This window comes from Anguilla rostrata, chromosome 17 (genome assembly GCF_018555375.3).
Source record: "Anguilla rostrata isolate EN2019 chromosome 17, ASM1855537v3, whole genome shotgun sequence".
Classification (NCBI taxonomy): domain Eukaryota; kingdom Metazoa; phylum Chordata; class Actinopteri; order Anguilliformes; family Anguillidae; genus Anguilla; species Anguilla rostrata.
In genome coordinates, this window is record NC_057949.1 from 18,666,190 (window position 1) to 18,676,512 (window position 10,323).

Genomic DNA, 10,323 nt, shown 5'->3' on the forward strand with positions numbered 1-10,323 from the left:
TTGTCTGATCAATAAGAAGAAGGCTTTATTTGTCACGTGCATATACATGCACAGACAGTGAAATTCGTCCTCTGCATTTAACCCATCTAAATTACTTAGGAGTAGTGGGCTGCCAATTAACCTAACCTGCATGTCTTTGGACTGTGGGAGGAAACTGGAGTACCCGGAGGAAACCCACGTGGACACGGGGAGAACATGCAAACTCCACACAGAAAGGCCCGGGCGGGGCAAGGCTGAAACCCAGGACTTTCTTGCTGTGAGGCAATGGCGCTACCCGCAGACATTGACAGACCAATCGCTCTGAATGCATAAACAAAGTTGCCATGCAAAAAAATGTAGGACACCAATTAACTTGCATGTCAGAATGGTTTATTAGAACAAGATAATAAATTGTTTGACAAAGTGATGAAACTTGGAATTTTTATTTTCACACAAATCATCATGACCTTAGGAATTAAACAAATCAAAAGACATGGTGATGCTATATAGCTCCAAATATGAAAACATTCTTCATTAAAAAAATCAGTGTTATTTTACAGATATTCCACACTTGCCATGGTTATGTCACTCATTGCCACATAAGGAACATACATGGCCAAATGTATGTGGCCACCCCTTCAAATTTGTAGATTTGGCTACTTCATTGCTAATGGGTGCATATAATCAAGCATATAGCCATCTAAACTCCATAGACAAACATTTGCAGTAGATACTGCAAAGGTCATACTGAAGAGCTCAGTGACTTTCAACGTGGCACTGTCGCAGGATGCCACCTTTCCAACAAGTCAGTTTGTCAAATTTCTGCCCTGCTAGAGCTGCCCTGGTCAACAGTAAGTGCTGATATTGTGTAGTAGAAATGTCTAGGAAAAACAACAGCTCAGCCACAAAGTGGTAGGCCACACAAGCTCATAGAACAGGAGTTCTGAGTGCCATAGCATGTAAAAATGGTCTGTTCTGGGTTGCAACACTCACTAGAACTGTTCATTGAGAGATTTATAAAAATGGGTTTCCAAGGCCAAGCAGCAGCACACAAGCCTAAGATCACATTGTGCAATGTCAAGCGTAGTGGTGGACTGGTGTAAAGCACACTACCATTGGAATCTGGAGCAGTGGAAACACGTTCTCTGGAGTGATGAATCATGCTGCACTATCTGGCAGTCTCACGGACAAATCTTGGTTTGGCAAATGGCAGGAGAATGCTAACTGCCTGAATGCATAGAGCCAAATAGAAAATTTGGTGGAGGAGAAATAATGGTGTGGGGCTGTTTCTCATGGTTTGGGCTAGGCCCCTTTCAGTATGACAATGTTCCCGTGAATGAAGCAAGTTCAATAAATAAATGGTTTGCTGATGTGGAAGAACTTGACTGGCCTGTACAGAGCCCTGACCTCAACCCCATTACATACCTTTGAGATGAATTGGAATGTGAGCCAGGCCTTATTGCCCAACATCAGTGCCTGACCTCACTAATATTCTTGTGGCTTAATGGAAGCGAATCCCCACAGCCATGTTCCAAAATTGAAGGGAAAACCTTCCCAGAATAGTGGAGGCTGTTCTAGCAACAAAGGGGGACCAACTCCATAGTAATGCCCATGGTTTTGGAATGAAATGTTGAACAAGCACATATGGGTGCGATGTTCAGCTGTCCACATATTTTTGTCCATGTAGTGTATATCCAATGGATTACTGCAATTTTATTTGTTTTACATAATCCAGTCCAAATAAAGTATTGCTTAGCATAACAAAATTCCCTGATTCTGTAAGTTGCTCACAGATGACATCCCATATGAAGACAATGCGTTCCATATACATTCAACAGTATGAAGGTGTTATAGGCTACAGTTAATGCTATAATTGACATAAATTTAAAATATTTGTATTGACAGTTATCTCATTGTGATTGTACAATGCAGCTAGTAATTGCCCATTCACCGTTGACATATGAATTCTTCAAATTCAGCACAAAACATTTAGTATTCAAGCTGAACCATTTATACAGGTCAGACCAAATATGTATTTGTTTTGGATTCAAATACTTTTCTACGCTTTACTGATCTTGTCTGGTGTATTGGAACCAATGAAATACTCTCAAACAGTGCAAACCCCACCTTTTGGTCATATTGGCAGGCTCAATAACACCAGGCAAGATCAACAGAGCACAGAAAAGTATTTGAATCCAAAACAAATACATATTTGACCCAGGTCTGATACAGGTGCATATTGAAATTATAACATATTTTCATGTGAATGCAAAATTAGAATGAATTAACATCACTTGTTTGCAGATGCACAAACATTGGCCATGTATAGGTATGTATAAATGCACTCTTAAGAAATGCATTTTGTAAAAACAAAATTGTGTAAAATGTATTCTATTTCAAGCTGAATAGTTCATATATTAACTGCTTAATGTTGTAATTAGTACACAGTTGGTAGCTGTATACAGCAAACCCATTCATATGCTGCATTCACATTTATTTCTACAGTGATAGTTACAGTAGGTATACATGCAATTAGAAAATAATACAATGATTTAGCAAAATGTTGGCCCTCCAACATGATCACCATCTGCCCTTTGGTACAAGCAAACAATACAATTAAGAAATCACAATGCACATGACATGGGTTTCATGTGACCAATATCAAACTGCACAGACAACTGAAGTCAATTTATTTAAATAATTATTTCCTGTTCCTATACAAACTCCAAAGTGATGCTTTATACTAACTTCAGTAATATCAGTGCACAAATTGCAATTGTAGAACTTTTTGTGACTGATAAGTTAGAGCATATTTAAACTGTGATCTTTGAGATTTAATGCAATTTATTTCTTGATGTTACTGTTTTGCAATATTATGCTTCAGATATTTAACATAAACAGTTAAATCACCGAAATTGTTGGAGACAGAAACAATGTAACAATTTCTGTATGCATTCAAGGGTGCAAAACAGTACATTTAAACCAAAAAGCCTACATACTTATACATACTATACTGTGCATCCATACAAGGGATATTATTTTATTCTAAGCTCAGCTTGAAAATTGAGTATACAGGATACAAAAGGACAGAAACAGGGAATTAGAATAATTGCAAAGACACAAAGCTAAAAGGCACCCACACAAACCAAGTATGGGGGTAGAAGAGGCAAGAGCAGGACAGTCTGCAGAACCTTCCCCTTCTTGAGATTGCCTGAACCAGTACCATCATTGATTATTTACTCCAACCCATTGTTCCTCACACTTTTCTTGCTGTGGCTGCTGTTGCTGCTTTTACTGTTACTGCTACTGCTACTACCATTCCTCCTGCTGCTCCTCCCATTGCTTCGAACAACGTTCCCACTACTGCTCCTCCCACTGCTTCTACCACTGCTTCTCCTGCTGCTCCTCCTACTTCTTCTACCACTGCTCCCCCTGCTGCTCCTCCCACTGCTTCTACCACTGCTGCTCCTCCTACTGCTTCTACCACTGCTCCCCCTGCTGCTCCTCCCACTGCTTCTACCACTGTTCCCCCTGCTGCTCCTCCTACTGCTTCTACCACTGCTGCTCCTCCCACTGCTTCTACCACTGCTGCTCCTCCCGCTGCTTCTACCACTTTTCCTCCTGGAGCTTGTCCCACTGCTACTTCCAATGTTCTTCTCCTTACTTCTTTCACTGCTACGGTAATTGCTCCATTCAATGATCCATACCCTGCGCCTTTTAATTGTTCTCCCTTTGGTGCATTCACTGCTCCTTCCACTGCTCCTATCACTGCCTCTGCCACTGCTCTTTTCAGTACTTTTTCCTCTGGTCTCATCACTTCTTTGACTGCTTTTACCACTGCTCCTTTCAATGCTCCTTTCAATGCTCTTTCTAATTGTTCTTCCTTTGGTGCGTTCACTGCTCCTATCACTGCTCCTGCCACTGCTCCTGCCACTGCTCCTTTCAGTACATTTCCGTTCACTGCTTCTTCAGCTGCTGCCACTGCTTCTACTGCTGCTCCTTTTATTGCTCCTTCCAATCGTTCTCCCTCTGGTGCATTCAGTATTCCTACCAATGCTCCTGCCACAGTTTGTCCCACCGCTTGTCCCACTTTTCCTCCACATGCTTCTCCCACAAAGCCTCCTATTGCTGGAAATATGGATGTAACAGATTGAAATAAATTGTAATCTGTTGCACTCTTTCCAGGTCCAGTTTCCCCAAGCACAATTCTACTCCCAGGATGATTATGGTTATGTGTTGGGCTTTCTTGGGGCCTGTTGAAACCTGTCAAAAAAGGGAGAGAAATAACAGTGGAAACATTATGTGGTTGTGAGATTGAAAAAAGTAGATGGAATGATTGCAGGATTAAGGTTTGTTTTATCTACACCCCTGAATCCAGATGGCTTATGATGAATTTTTTAAAACTTCTTTCTCTGAGTATGCAATATGCTCTTCTTAGCATTAAAACAGCCCAAATTGTAAAGCTGGAGAGAGGTAAACACATTCCTTGCAAATGATTCGCTCACTGGCCTATAAAAATCTCCTGCGTCCAAACTTGACACCATTATTCTCAGGCCACACTATGTCCTGTTTTTTGGCTTTTCAGTCTGTATAAGGTTGGTGGGTATGCAAATGCAATGAAATGCACTTAAATTGGCACGTGCACTTCAATCAAATCATCTGGATTAGTGTGGTTCCATATCGCAATAATGACTACTCTGCTGGCTATATATATAGGGTTTTGCCAATGGAACTTCCTTTATAGAATGACTGACACCTATGCTTTTGATCGATTGGGTAAATATAGTAGAATATCTGCCTTTTGGCACTCGCCTACCACCGCAGAGACCTGGGTTTAATCCACGGCAGCGGTACTTCTGGCTTGGTCAGACGTTCCTACGAACACAATTAGCTGTGTTCACGGGTGGGAAGCCAGTGAGGGTATGAGTCCTGATCGTTGCATTAGCGACTCCTACTGGTTGGTCGGGGCGCCTGTTTGGCAGGGAGGGGATCTGGGGGAGATAGCGAGAACCTCCGTGCGCATTACGCTCTCCCAGTAAAACAACTCACTGTCAGGTGAAAAGAAGCGGCTGGCGACTCCACATGTATCGGAGGAGGCATGTGATAGTCTACACCCTCCCCAGACTGACAGAGGATAGCGCATCGACCAGGACTGTGATACACACTGGGAATTGGTATAAAGATTAAACTGGGGAGAAAATAGGAGGAAATGGCACGCTAAACACTGTGATGGGTTTCAATCATGCTAAATTCAGTTCAATGTTCTCTATACACATGAAGCCATAGGAAAACAAAATGTTGGATTTCTACGGTCCTTGTAATCTAATTTTTGAAATAAAGGAGTTCATCAATGCATATAATATAAATGTTTAATTAACTTTTTAGTAAATTAGTGTAAAATGAGTTAAAAGTTTAAAATTTACATTTGCACTATTGTAAACTACAAATAGATTTCTGTTTAGTTCCTATAAAGCTAAGTTTAACATTATGAAAAGCAACTGTTCGTAAAATCTTGGTATAGCTACATTTCAACTGGTGTAATCGTCATGAAGGTGAGGTACTTTAATGTTTAACAATTTTAGCCATGGCCAAGATAAAATGCATGTTTGTATAACATCTGATAAAAAAATGTAAGTGCTTAATAATCTTTGTAAGAAACCCCTCAGATACACTAAAAAGTATCTGAGTGGAGAAGTAACCTGTGTATTCTTACCTATTGCTACTCAAACAGGATTCATTTAATCTTATCTTGGTTATCGGACTCCAAAATAGCATTTTAACCTTTCCTGTATGCTAACAGTTGTGCATAGAAGGACACTGCAAGTGATCTGCCAGTAGTAGCTCTATATGGATTGCTATCTATTGTGGTAAACGCGGACGTGCCTCTGGCAGGTGTAGCCTGCATAGATGGTATCTTGCCATGGCACTAGTACATAGGCACGTGACTACAGGGTGCAGATATCCTGAGTTTAATGCTTATGTTAGGGCCCTGAAACTGCTAGATGTGCAGTGGTAACAGTTAAAAAGGAATGCCAGGTTAAAGTGAATGCAGTTTATTTTACAGTGCATGTAATGACAAAAATGAACAGATGCAAAAGCAAGTGTGTAGCGAGATGGCTATACACGAATGGCACATAGGTGGTTCTAAATGAGACTCTCCTCGATCTTAAACCCCTGAGGTCTACCAAGTTGTCGGCGACAAAAAAAGGGGAAATGGTGTTTAATGATTAATAACTTTTCTCTCCTTTCATGGGGAAACTTCTTTTGAAATTGCGCTGTGAAACTAAGTTCTGTGGCTACATGAACAGTCTGCTGCTTTGTTGCTAAACCAGTCTGAGATTTCTCTATCGACAAGCCAATTGAAGGGAAGTGTTTATCTTGGTTTGATGCAAACTATCTTGGCACTAATCATTTACAAAACAAAGGAGCCAGCTATGTTTGTCTCACAGTTTCAGTTTTTGTTGGCGGCAGATCTGCAAGGAATGTGACACAGACACCCAGCCGCATTTATTCAATCATCCACCTATCTGGGAAATGCAAGATGCAGATACATACAAGAAACAGTTCTTTTACTTTTTTTCATTTTTATTACATTATTCCTTTGCTTCTTTGAAGGCAACCAAGAAAATTATTATCTAGCAGGAACTGGATCCGTGTTGGAGATTGGAGAATCTTTATTTCGGTATCGGTTTATAGCTAGGAATGTTTCACACAAAATACTTTCAGTTTTTCTGTTTGTTCAGGAATGACAAGTATTTGGGTTGTGTTTATAATTTGTTTGAGTGATAATGAGACATCAGGTTGTATGTGAAACATTTAATGACAGAATATGTGGGTTGTTCATGTGCTGGACTTGCTAGTTCAATTGTAAGTTCAAGACACCTGCAGTTCTTGCTGGGTGCTCTGGTGTCTCGCAATCTCTGCCTCCCCCTCCACTTGCCGCTCATCCAACCCCCCCCCCCCCCTCCCCGCCCCCCACCCCTCAAATTTAGGCTGAAATATTAAGTTCGCCTAAAATTTGAAGGATTCTTATATACATTCTTATATACAAAGAGAAAAATCTGCCATTGTCATACAGTTTTCCCATTATTTATCCTCACAATGGTTACTTACCAAATGCTTACAATTCAGAATAGCTTAATCCGGGGCATTGAGGATTAGAACTTTAATTAGAATATATTGCATCTATACAATATTGCACACATTCAATCACATTACCAATTCAAGTCTCTACATTCATGCATTACAGTCTCATGTGCATAATAAACAGTGTTTATACTTACTGGAGTGTATCTGGAATTCCTTGAATGCTTTGTTCAGAAGTAGTCCAACCTGAACGTCGTCTTGATTATTATTCTTGTTATTGAACACATGGTAACGATTTCCAAATTGTTGAACAACTTCCTTGAGGTTATCTGTCTCATTAATGAAGTCCTCAATTTTCTCACCTTCAAGTTCGTCACCTCCAGTGAAAAGGATCCAACTCTGCATTAACTGCTCATCTAAAAGTTCTACAATGTTGTCAACAATTTTCTTATCATCTGGTGTAAATCTGTCTATTTTCACCACCACTAGAACACAAAGATCAGATTCACATGTTTTGATTAGTTGCTGACATTTTAGTTTATTTTCTTCTTCAGTGGCAAGAAATCCTGGAGTGTCATACACAGCCACCATCATTCCATTAACACACGATCTTGCAACTTCAATTTCTGAGGTGACGGATTTGAAACATTTTTTAGACAAAAAAGCATTCTTGCCCAGGATAGTATTTCCTGAGGCACTCTTCCCTGCTCCTGGTTTTCCAAGTAAGACTATGCTTAATTCTTTGGATGTGTCTTGTGCCATCTTTGGGCAGTATTTCCAGTATCACTGTAAAGGAGTAAACACCAATTTATAACAACAGTTGGTGCACATGAATGCTGTTAACATATTTTAAAGTGGCTTCACATCTTAAGTTCAGTAACATTTCCACAAATATTTGCCTATGCTTTATTTTTTTGGTTAGGAACTTCATGTGTGGAAGGCATCAAACATACACCAACACTAATTCAAAAACAGTGGCAAACAACACCAAAAAATGGAAATGGATATAAAACAGATATAGAAATATAATGGAAACAGATGTAAGTGCAGCATGAAAATACATCTTTAAAATATTCCTAAGAAGGAAGAGATAGAAGGCATTCTCTCAATGTGAAATGAGTTCTTCATTGTTGTTCAGCCAAAATGCATCATATCCTCTAATGCAAACCTTATCCAAGTATCATCCGTACCAAATTTGGTTTTCATTTGATGTAAAGGTGCATGTGAAACAATGATTTGAACATTGCAATTTTGAAGTGGGACTGTAGTGCCACATTGGGTGGTAGGTGCACAAAATGTGACATGATCTACATGGGTCCCTTTACAAGTTGTACATTTCCATAATTTGAACAGTGGCTGGATTTAACGTAGATATGGTCAAATATCTTTTATACAATTTTTGCATATTCATAGGGGGAGGTACTTCTCAGGACTGTTGGAGACAAGCTTTCTGAGGGCTCAAGTCAAATTGAATACAATTTTGCCTTATGGATCCTATGCAAATTATTATTTTTTTTTTAAGTGCCATATTGCACTCAAACACGTGGCATGGCTGTAATAATTTTTTCAAAGTTGCAATTTTGCAGGTGGTGTTGTAGCGCCACCTAGAGTGCCAGTTGCATTTGTGTCACGCATAAGAAATTTGTGAGTTTCTGAGCATGAGAAAGAGGTGAAAATGTAAGGAGAACCAGAGGAAAGAATAAGAATTCTAGCAAAAACAATAAGGGTTCTACGCACCCTTGGCGCTTGGCCCCCTAATAATTATTGAATGTTGTATCACAGGTCTAGAAACATGAAAAAGAGAAGGCGCCTTTCTTAACAGGTAACACTGGGAATTCAGGAAGGATGCCTAATCTAGGAGAATTGATGGCCTAGAAACAATTTATCTTCTACTGTTTTCGTCTAATTAAAAATACATAAAACAAAAATAATATTCATACACATTTAATATGTAGGCTGAAGGTTTCAAGCTTTCGTTTTACACAAAATATTACATTACATTACATTACATTACAGGCATTTGGCAGACGCTCTTATCCAGAGCGACGTACAACAAAGTGTATAACCATAACCAGGAACAAGTATGACGAAAACCCTAGAGAGAAGTACCGGTCCAAGTACAGGGAACAACCGCATAGTTCAACTTGGACCCTGATGGTTAAACTGATTAACACTAACAACGAGAACGGCAACAACGCAATCTATGGAAAAAACACAAGTAGTCGTTAAGACAGGCGCATCAACTAAGTAACCTATGAAACAGCTGCCTAGTTACAACCCTAAGTTTAGTTTCGGTTTTATACTTTCGGTTATATACTTTCGGTTTTTCAATGTTTTAAACTAATCTGTGTTTTATTTATACAATTAATTATAATTAGATACACAGGAATTATTAAACTGTCCCAGTGAGCACAAACTCGAATACAGACCATATCTAGACGTCTAGAGGGGTGGAAATCTAGGTTGACGGGTGTTTTGCGCAATTCAGCCCCAATTTAGCTCAGGTTTTTTACCCTGATATTGCCTAGCCATGTGCTAGCCAGTTAGAAAACATTTTCACAATATAAAGGTGAAAAACCTGAGCTGAAATAGGGCGAAATTGCACTTATCTAACTAGTTTATGTCAAAACATCTGTCAACCTAGATTTACAACCCTCTAGACATCTAGATTCTATCTATATTGTTCTTCCTGGGGTGCGAATTATAAAGCAAAGTCAGGTCTGTAGACCTACATATACATATAATTTAGGCATATATATATACATATATATGGTCTTATGTTGTCATTAAACAGTGCAGTTACGCAGTATTTGTGTCAAAGCAGCAGTATACGGATTTATTCCTACCTTAGAATAGGACAGGTCTATTGCAGCATATTTTATAATATAACTTACCTATTTTAGAAGCTTTTCAAAGTATCTTTGACGAAGTATCAAACTTTCCTGCCGACATCAACAATGCCGACACAGCTGCTCATTTACACCATACGTCATAAGTTTCACTTTCTCGCTGATATATTTATCCCGCCCCCCTCCCCCTCGAAGTTGGCCCATAGCCGGAAAATAAATACAACACAAATGCTACGAGTACTCGACCAATCAGAAATGTTCAGCGCTGCAAGCTCCACCCAAAAGGTTCCTGTACTTTCGGAAAGTACTACCCCCCGAGCAGGAACGTTTTGGGGGGTAAAACAAAGCCCCCAGAACTAAATTTAGACCCTAGTTCCTGCGGTGGAAACGCACTGAGTTCCTCAAAAGG

At 39.6% G+C, this 10,323-nt stretch overlaps 1 long non-coding RNA gene across 1 annotated transcript; it reads right to left on the bottom strand.

Moving 5' to 3' along the window:
- Nucleotides 1-347: 347 nt before the first annotated feature.
- LOC135243845 (uncharacterized) lies at nucleotides 348-10,037 on the bottom strand. Its single transcript, XR_010326811.1, has 3 exons — nucleotides 9,960-10,037; nucleotides 7,263-7,851; nucleotides 348-4,242 (listed from the first exon to the last, which is right to left on the bottom strand). It is a non-coding gene; the product is annotated as an uncharacterized LOC135243845 (long non-coding RNA).
- Nucleotides 10,038-10,323: the final 286 nt, after the last annotated feature.